We start from the raw sequence: 7,720 nt of genomic DNA on the forward strand, positions 1-7,720 counted from the left end.
ACCGGAAAATTCTAAAATGTTATGTAGTGGATTTATTTTACCACTTTTTGGTTTGTTGTTTGTTTATTTCACACAAGCAAAATTATTTCACATGATTTTAACACGAATATTGAGTAAGTTTCACCTTAATTTAGCAAATAACATTTGTGACAGAGTTAACGAGCAATTCGGGTGAATCGAGCCTTCACGTGAAATTCAGGTGAACTTTTCAGCTCAAGTTCATGTTAAGTGAATTTCACGTGAAAATCACATTAATTTGAAGTGAAGTTCACGTGAAGCTAGATATACCTTGATTCATGTGAACGATGTTTGTCTGTGTTATTTAAATGAGTAATTGATGACTTTGTATCATTTCAGAAGTTGTAATTATTCAATCTTAATATTATGTTCCGTTAATGACAATATATCTCATTTTAAATCGGGTTAACGAGGCCTTCACAGCCTTGACTTGATTTGCATTTGCATTTGCTTGTATTAGTTATGGCATACTTTGTATTGTCCTTGATTTAACACCTAAATTTTCAAATGTTTTTTCTTCTAAAGGAAGAAATAATATTATTTTACCTCATGCCTTTGATTATTGATAAAAACACATTCGGTTAAGTGTACTTTTTTGTTGCAATTTTGTCACTGTAAATTAAAATGATTGAAATTGTGCGATTAAGGGAAGAAAATTGTGTAACCTTTTTTGGGAATGATTGTACTATTTTCTCTATCTGTGAAGAACTTAACTAAATCATGTGGTGCACACTGGATAAACTCGCGTAGCGAATTTTGTCCCTTTTTCTTGTGTGCACCACCACATACATTAATGTATTTTTTAAAATAGATAGAACAATGTTTCAGTCATTTCTTATTTTTTTTAAATTTTAAATTCATGAAAGAGTAGACAAGGTAACCACGATTCTAATGAAAATCAAAAGAATGTAATCAGGGGACAACGACCAGACATGGATAACACAACAAGGAACATAAAATAACTAAAGTAACTCACACAAAATAACATAAGTAAATAAACAACTCGGATTCCAATAAAAAATTGGAGAATGGACCAGGTGCACAAGTAGGGTAAGGGCGCACTATACAGTTACATTTAGGCGCACTGTCTCGCACACCAAGATGACCCGGTCTAATTTTGTAAAACTTAGAATTTAAAGTTGTAATTTGGTGGATATATTGTTTGAAGGTAGTTAAGCATTTATAGATAGACAGATGCAATATATGTAATGGTAAACGTGTAATTTAAATGAAGAATTGTATCTGAAACGTTTCAGTTCCTTGTCGTATTAGGTTCTCTCCTCAGCATCAGCTTTCTTCTTTTCAAAATACATTATTTCGCACGAACTTAAGGAACTAAAATTGCAAGAAAATGATTTGAAAAGAGTGTTATTATTTTTACCCCTTTTCTACCTCTTCCATGCATGCCTTCATTCTGTGTTAGTGTCTAAGTACCTGACATTTTATAAAACAGAATTTGGCGGTTAGTTTTGGAAAGGCACCCCATTTTTGTACTAAAACTCAGTAATGTGTTTTCAGTATGTCGCGATGGCTACTCAATTCTATAAGAATAATCACTGAATTATTTGAACCTCCACACACCACGGATAAGAAAAATATATACTTTTTTATGACAGAACAGTTGAAATTTCTCTGCGGACTGCCGCAAAACACTTTTATTTCACCGAATGAGACAAAATTTTCAGCTAAGTAAACCAACAAAGAACATCATCATATGACGTCACAGTTTGTTGTTTCAGTCATTACTACCTACACAAATAAAGGCTTTAATTTTTGAATAGGTTTTTCTATGTAGCTGTGGATTGCATTTGACCCCTGAATGGTTCATCTCTCAAACAAACATGCATGACATATAATTAAGCTTTGGTTTGTAGTTGAAAATTTTCGTAAAAGGCGGAAATGTGCATGTCTTTTACGTCAATACTGAAATTCATTATGTATTCACATTGATGAGAATGTCATTTGCAAATTTAAGAAAGAAGACCCTGATGGAAATGTTTCACTACTAACAACATGTAAAACGTTTCCTTCTAAGAAGGAAACCACAACTATAAAATATATTTTGTATGTGGTAGATTTTCATAACTTCTTCACGCCACTGAAGACTAGGTGTAAACAACTCGGGATGCTTTTTTATGATTTTAACTGATATATATCTCGGAAGACACGCGGTGGAGTGCCGCAGTGTTTGCGTGAAATACTCGTGAAAAAATGTATTTGATGTTTTGATAAAGCAGGAAGTTTTGCTAAAATAAACAACTGGTGGGAGTATGAAACCAGTACATTCATGATATAAGAGGGACAGAGTAATCAAGGGAACCAAGGTTCTAGCGGTAATCAAAAGAATGTAATCCAGGGACAAAGACCAGACATGGAAAACAGACATATACAACAAAGAACATAAAGTAACTAAAATAATACATACAAAGTAACAAAAGCAAATGAGCAACTCGGGCTCCACTGAAAATGGAAACATGGACTATATAAATATATATTATCATTTTATATCATTTTGAAGAACATCTACAGCTACGTGATACGAATTGATGATAGCATACTTCCCACGATCGATTTAAAAATAACATGCTCACTTTCTGTCTACCGCCTTTACATTTCACTTTTATTTTATGCGAAGAGTTACGTAAAAAGGATAAAAGACATGTCTGATTATACATTTTACCCCCCAAAAAAATTTAAAAATTGAATGATTACAACAACAACAAAAACGAATACACTGTTTTTATAACTAAATGAAAATGCATTGAGAATAAATTATCATGTTTTTTTTAATCTCACATTTGTCATTCTTTTCACGAAGAAGTGATTTCAACTTTTAAACATGACGTTCTTAGGTTTGTCATCAGTTATTCAGCCCTTTAATACATAGGTTCAGATGTCATTTGAATATTTTAAAACGATAGGTATAGTTGACTCTACGAAAATAAAATTAGTTTCCCCTTGATTGAATGCCAATTACCTGATGAAATGGGTTTTGTAAGTGTGCCACAATCAGTGGGCTCTTATAATAGCAATTAATAAAAGACGAATTAACATTATCTTTACGTATTACAATCTTTGATCGGTTTTAGAAAGTAAACTAATGAAAGAGAAAAAGGCCTTTGTAACTTCAGATCAAAAACTGATTTGATGACCATCTTGAGTTATTCTTTAACAAATAAAATATGATTGTGTCGCATCATAGCTGAAGACACATAAATCTTCTTACTTCGACGTTCTTCGGAAACAATTAAGCTTTTAATGGATTGCACGATCTTTATAGATCATTTGTTAATTTTGGGAAGAAATTGATTGATAAAAAGCCTTTAATTTTGAAAATGCATCGAGACAATCTAAAAAGGATTTTCTTATTGAATTTGCTTATTCAAATCAAAGCAAAAGAGGACCCGTGGAAAATAACTGTTTTATTTATACGGGATTTAAAATGATTTGTATGGAAGTAAATTCAAATCAATCGTATTTTATTTCAAAGCTTACGGCCGAATATCATAAAATTTCAAGTCTTAGTAGAGTTTGATTCATCTCTCATTTAAATGTTTGTAATGTATTATTTTTATCTTGCTTTAAGGACTTTGTTTCCCCTGTTTTTATCGTTTTGTTAGTTATATACATTGTGATTATAACACCGTATTGCATGCAGCGACATTACATATTTTATTCATAACTTCTGACAACCTGATTAAGTCTCTCACTACAACTAGTAAATATCAGTAGACAATAAAATAAAATGGGATCAAATATTCTAGTTAAAACAAAATTACGAACAGACAAATTCCAAGAAACCACATATATACGTATGATCAAAACCGAACACAGAAACAAACTCTGTGAAATTGTTGATCAGATGGATTTTATCTGTATTTATAAGTGTACTGTTTTTTTTTATTGTGGTGTATCCATCTGCACCATGAAAACTGATTTATTCAAGGGGTCATAGTTTTTCTTTCCTCGTTTGTCTACCCCGGACTTGACTTTTTATGAGCAACTCGGCGGGTGTTTCTAGAAAAGCAGAGTACGCTTACCCTACCAGTGCACCTGGTCCATGCTCCCAGTTTTTAGTGGAGTCTGAGTTGCTCATTTGCTTTTGTTACTTTGTATGTATGACTTTAGTTACTTTATGTTCTTTGTTGTGTATGTCTATTTTCCATGTCTGGTCTTTGTCCTTGGATTACATTCCTTTGATTACCGCTATAACCTTGGTTCCCTTGATTACTCTTTAATTAGAAATACTTCTAATCATGAGATTCTTCATGCTTATAGTCGTTTTTGATTGGTCGAGAACGTCGTTGCCAGATGGTTCATACATGCATGAACGCCAGTGAACCTGAAACCAATATGGCCGTAAGAATAGTTTATTACATACATATTGATTGTACCGGTCAAGTTTGTTTACAGAGAGTAATTTTCAGCTCAAGGAAAGAAACTTGTAAGTGAGTCTGACTGAACCCTTGAAAACACCTTGGTGTAATTTTCCTTCTTCCTTGTTGTAATTCCTTAATAATTTTATTCCTGTTGAATTGTTTTCATCTCGTATGTTCAATGCCAATTAACACATCGTCCATGCCGCCTTCACTGCTGTCGTGATGCTGAGCATGTGTAAATATTCGTCTGCGCTCCCATATGTGTGCAAAGGAATGTGTGTGTATTGAAGCGTAAACATAAACCCAGTATATCAATATAACCGACTGAGAGTCTCAGAGGGTAACTTTGACTGTCGGCCGTTCATTGAGTTTGGGAGCTTCGAGATCTGTTCATACATGCATGAACGACCGAAAATAGCTGTTCAATCCTATAATGATTCATAATGTAACGGGTTCATTACAAAAAGCATAAGCTACAAAATTATCCCATTATTTTTAACGATAGCGACTACAATAATTCAAATTTATATTCTAGGATACTAGCAAACAATAAAAGTGTTAAGGATTCGCCAGTAGTCTTACTTAAATGTCGTTGAAGACGAGATATTTAGAAATTTGTGCAATAAATTTTTTTATCAAAATATAGAACCACAATGAAATGTCATCTAAAATTTTCAAAGCAAGTTGATAAAAAGAGAAACTCCTGATGATTGTATCCAGCAACAAGTGGTATATGGCATACAAGTCTCGTCACGTGACTCCGTTGTTTCATGAAAATGGGTTCTCGTCTGCCATTTAAATGCATGGAGATTTACCATTAACATAACATTGAGCTCAGTATGAAAAGCAAAACTTTTTACTTCGTGCAAAAATACTAATAAAAAATGATAAATATCTAGTTCTATAATGCAGCGTTTCAAGATCCCGGAAGTAAACAATAAAATGCAGATCGGTCTTTGTTCTACATCGAAAATTCCGGAAAGAAAAATGAAACTAGAATTAGACTTGCAACCCTGTTTAAAAGCATTTTCCCACCTTACACATTGCGTTTTGAATTCTGCATTAAAAAATAAAAATGACTTTATCATACATAAAAGGTAATGAACTCTTTTTAATCGTACAAAACAAAATATATATAGCAAAATAAAATGTTGTCAAGAGAGCCTGGTGTTTTGAAAAGCTCTTGATTCTCATCACAACACACAACAAGTACATTATCATTAGCAATTTAAGTAGCTAACGTTTGAAGTTCCACATTGCAACATTTACTTAAATACTTCATCATAATACTCTACTTGCACAATGAAAAGTCGTTGATAAAATTAATTTTGAAGGCAGTGTCAAATCTGCCTCTAGACAATAATGTGGAAGATGCGTCATTACATCACGAGTTTAAATTCGGTGTTGAATCTAAAATATGTACGTATAATACGTTATAAAATTATGCTGTAAAACGTCTGTTCTCAATGTAAGTCAATCTAGGTCTGAAGACTTGTCAATACCAAAACGCCAATTCTGAATGTAGGTAATTATTGGTCCGCAGACCTCTCTACACCAAATCCTCAGGTTTGTTAGTTAAGCTAGGTCTGAAGACTTATTAACATCAAAACGTCAGTTTTGAACGTAAATCAATCTAGATCTGAAGACTTGTCTTTACCAAAACGTCAGTTCAGAATGTTAATCAATCTAGGTATGAAGGCTTATGTTTACCAAAAGCCCGTTCAGAGTGTTAGTCAATCTAGGTCTGAAGACCACGTCAATTCTGAATGTAAGTCAACCAAGATTTGAAGACCACGTCAATTCTGAATGTAAGTCAACCAAGATTTGAAGATTTATTTGTACCAAAACATCATTGTTGAATACAGGTTAATCTAGGTCTGAAGATTTATCTATACCAAAACAATACTGTTTAAATCAAATGGATTCAAATTATATAGGATGCAAGCTTATTTTACAGCAAATTACAATATGTTTTATGTAGAATATAACAGAGGTTAACATTTAAAATTTTTACTGTTGTTTCTTAATATTTGTCTAGGATTGCAGTCGAAAAATAAGAAAAATAACTACTTACTTTTCTATGTACATGTAACAGTAATGAACTCAGATGCCACTATCAATACACCAATACATCATTATTCTACATACCTTCATGTACAGGAACTTTATGTTATTATTGCTGAGTCCTTCCCACAAAAGATTATTAAAACATATATCAAATATCAGATTTAATTAGATCCTACTGCCAACTGACAGAAAAGTTTCTCAGGTGTGGTGATACCTTGCTTACCTACTGATCAATACTAAGGATGCTAAATTCCTGTAATTGCAGAACATACCTGTACATAATGACAAAGGTAGCCGCCACAAAGGAGTTATTAGATAGACTAAATAATTAATAATATAGACTTTGTTCTGTCCAGTACTTACTTTATGTCTTTTGTTAATAAGAGTCATAATAAGTGTTTGTTGTATACACTAAATATGTAGGTTTAAGGTTTGAAAGGTCTTGACCCTAATTATGGTTTTCTAATCGTTTTCATGGGAATTACATAGTAAACCTTAAATGTATGCTTGGTCAAAAGTTAACAAATAAGGATGTTGATAATAATGTTACAACTTCTCTGTAAGAAATAAGTGTATTGTGTTTGTGAAAATGCATCAATTTCAGAAAAAAAAAACAAACTCGCACTTGTTTTCTCAAAAAGGCGATTGTAATGGAAAAAGCATCAAAGAGAAAGTCTATCGCAACCCAAAATGATACAACAACATGAAATTAAAATTTATCAGGATTCGAAAATATGTGTGATGATGATATCACTTTTGCTCTACATCAAGTAGCAGTCTATACAAGGGAGATGAATCGTGCATGTATAAAAAAAAACACATATTCACCTTCATTTTTAATCAAGAACATTTTTCATTTGGTCGTAGTAATTGAAATGAAAACAAAATATATCAATCGTTTTATGAAAATTGCCATTTTGCAAGAGTGAAGGTTCTTGATTGAGTTGATTTAAGCAGATGAATGCGTAGTTTTCTCAAAAATACAGATCTGTATGCAAAAGTTAACTATAGTTATGTAAATATGACAGCTGTAGGTCGGAGAAGCATCGTCTGTTTGGTGGTTTTTTTTTCATCATGAATCATCTCTTACATAATACGGACTTTTATATGAGCATATTGCTAATAAACCAATCATATACTTGAAATTTTCAAGCGTCTGTTTTTCTAATTTTATCTGTTCGTGAACAATTCTGCAAATCGTTTTACCCTTTGCGAGCTGCATGAAATTTCGACAAAAAAAGATCACAAGGTGTCCT

Source organism: Perna viridis, chromosome 10 (assembly GCF_037379345.1).
Source record: "Perna viridis isolate PV_CMFRI_1.1 ecotype Kerala chromosome 10, ASM3737934v1, whole genome shotgun sequence".
NCBI lineage: Eukaryota > Metazoa > Mollusca > Bivalvia > Mytilida > Mytilidae > Perna > Perna viridis.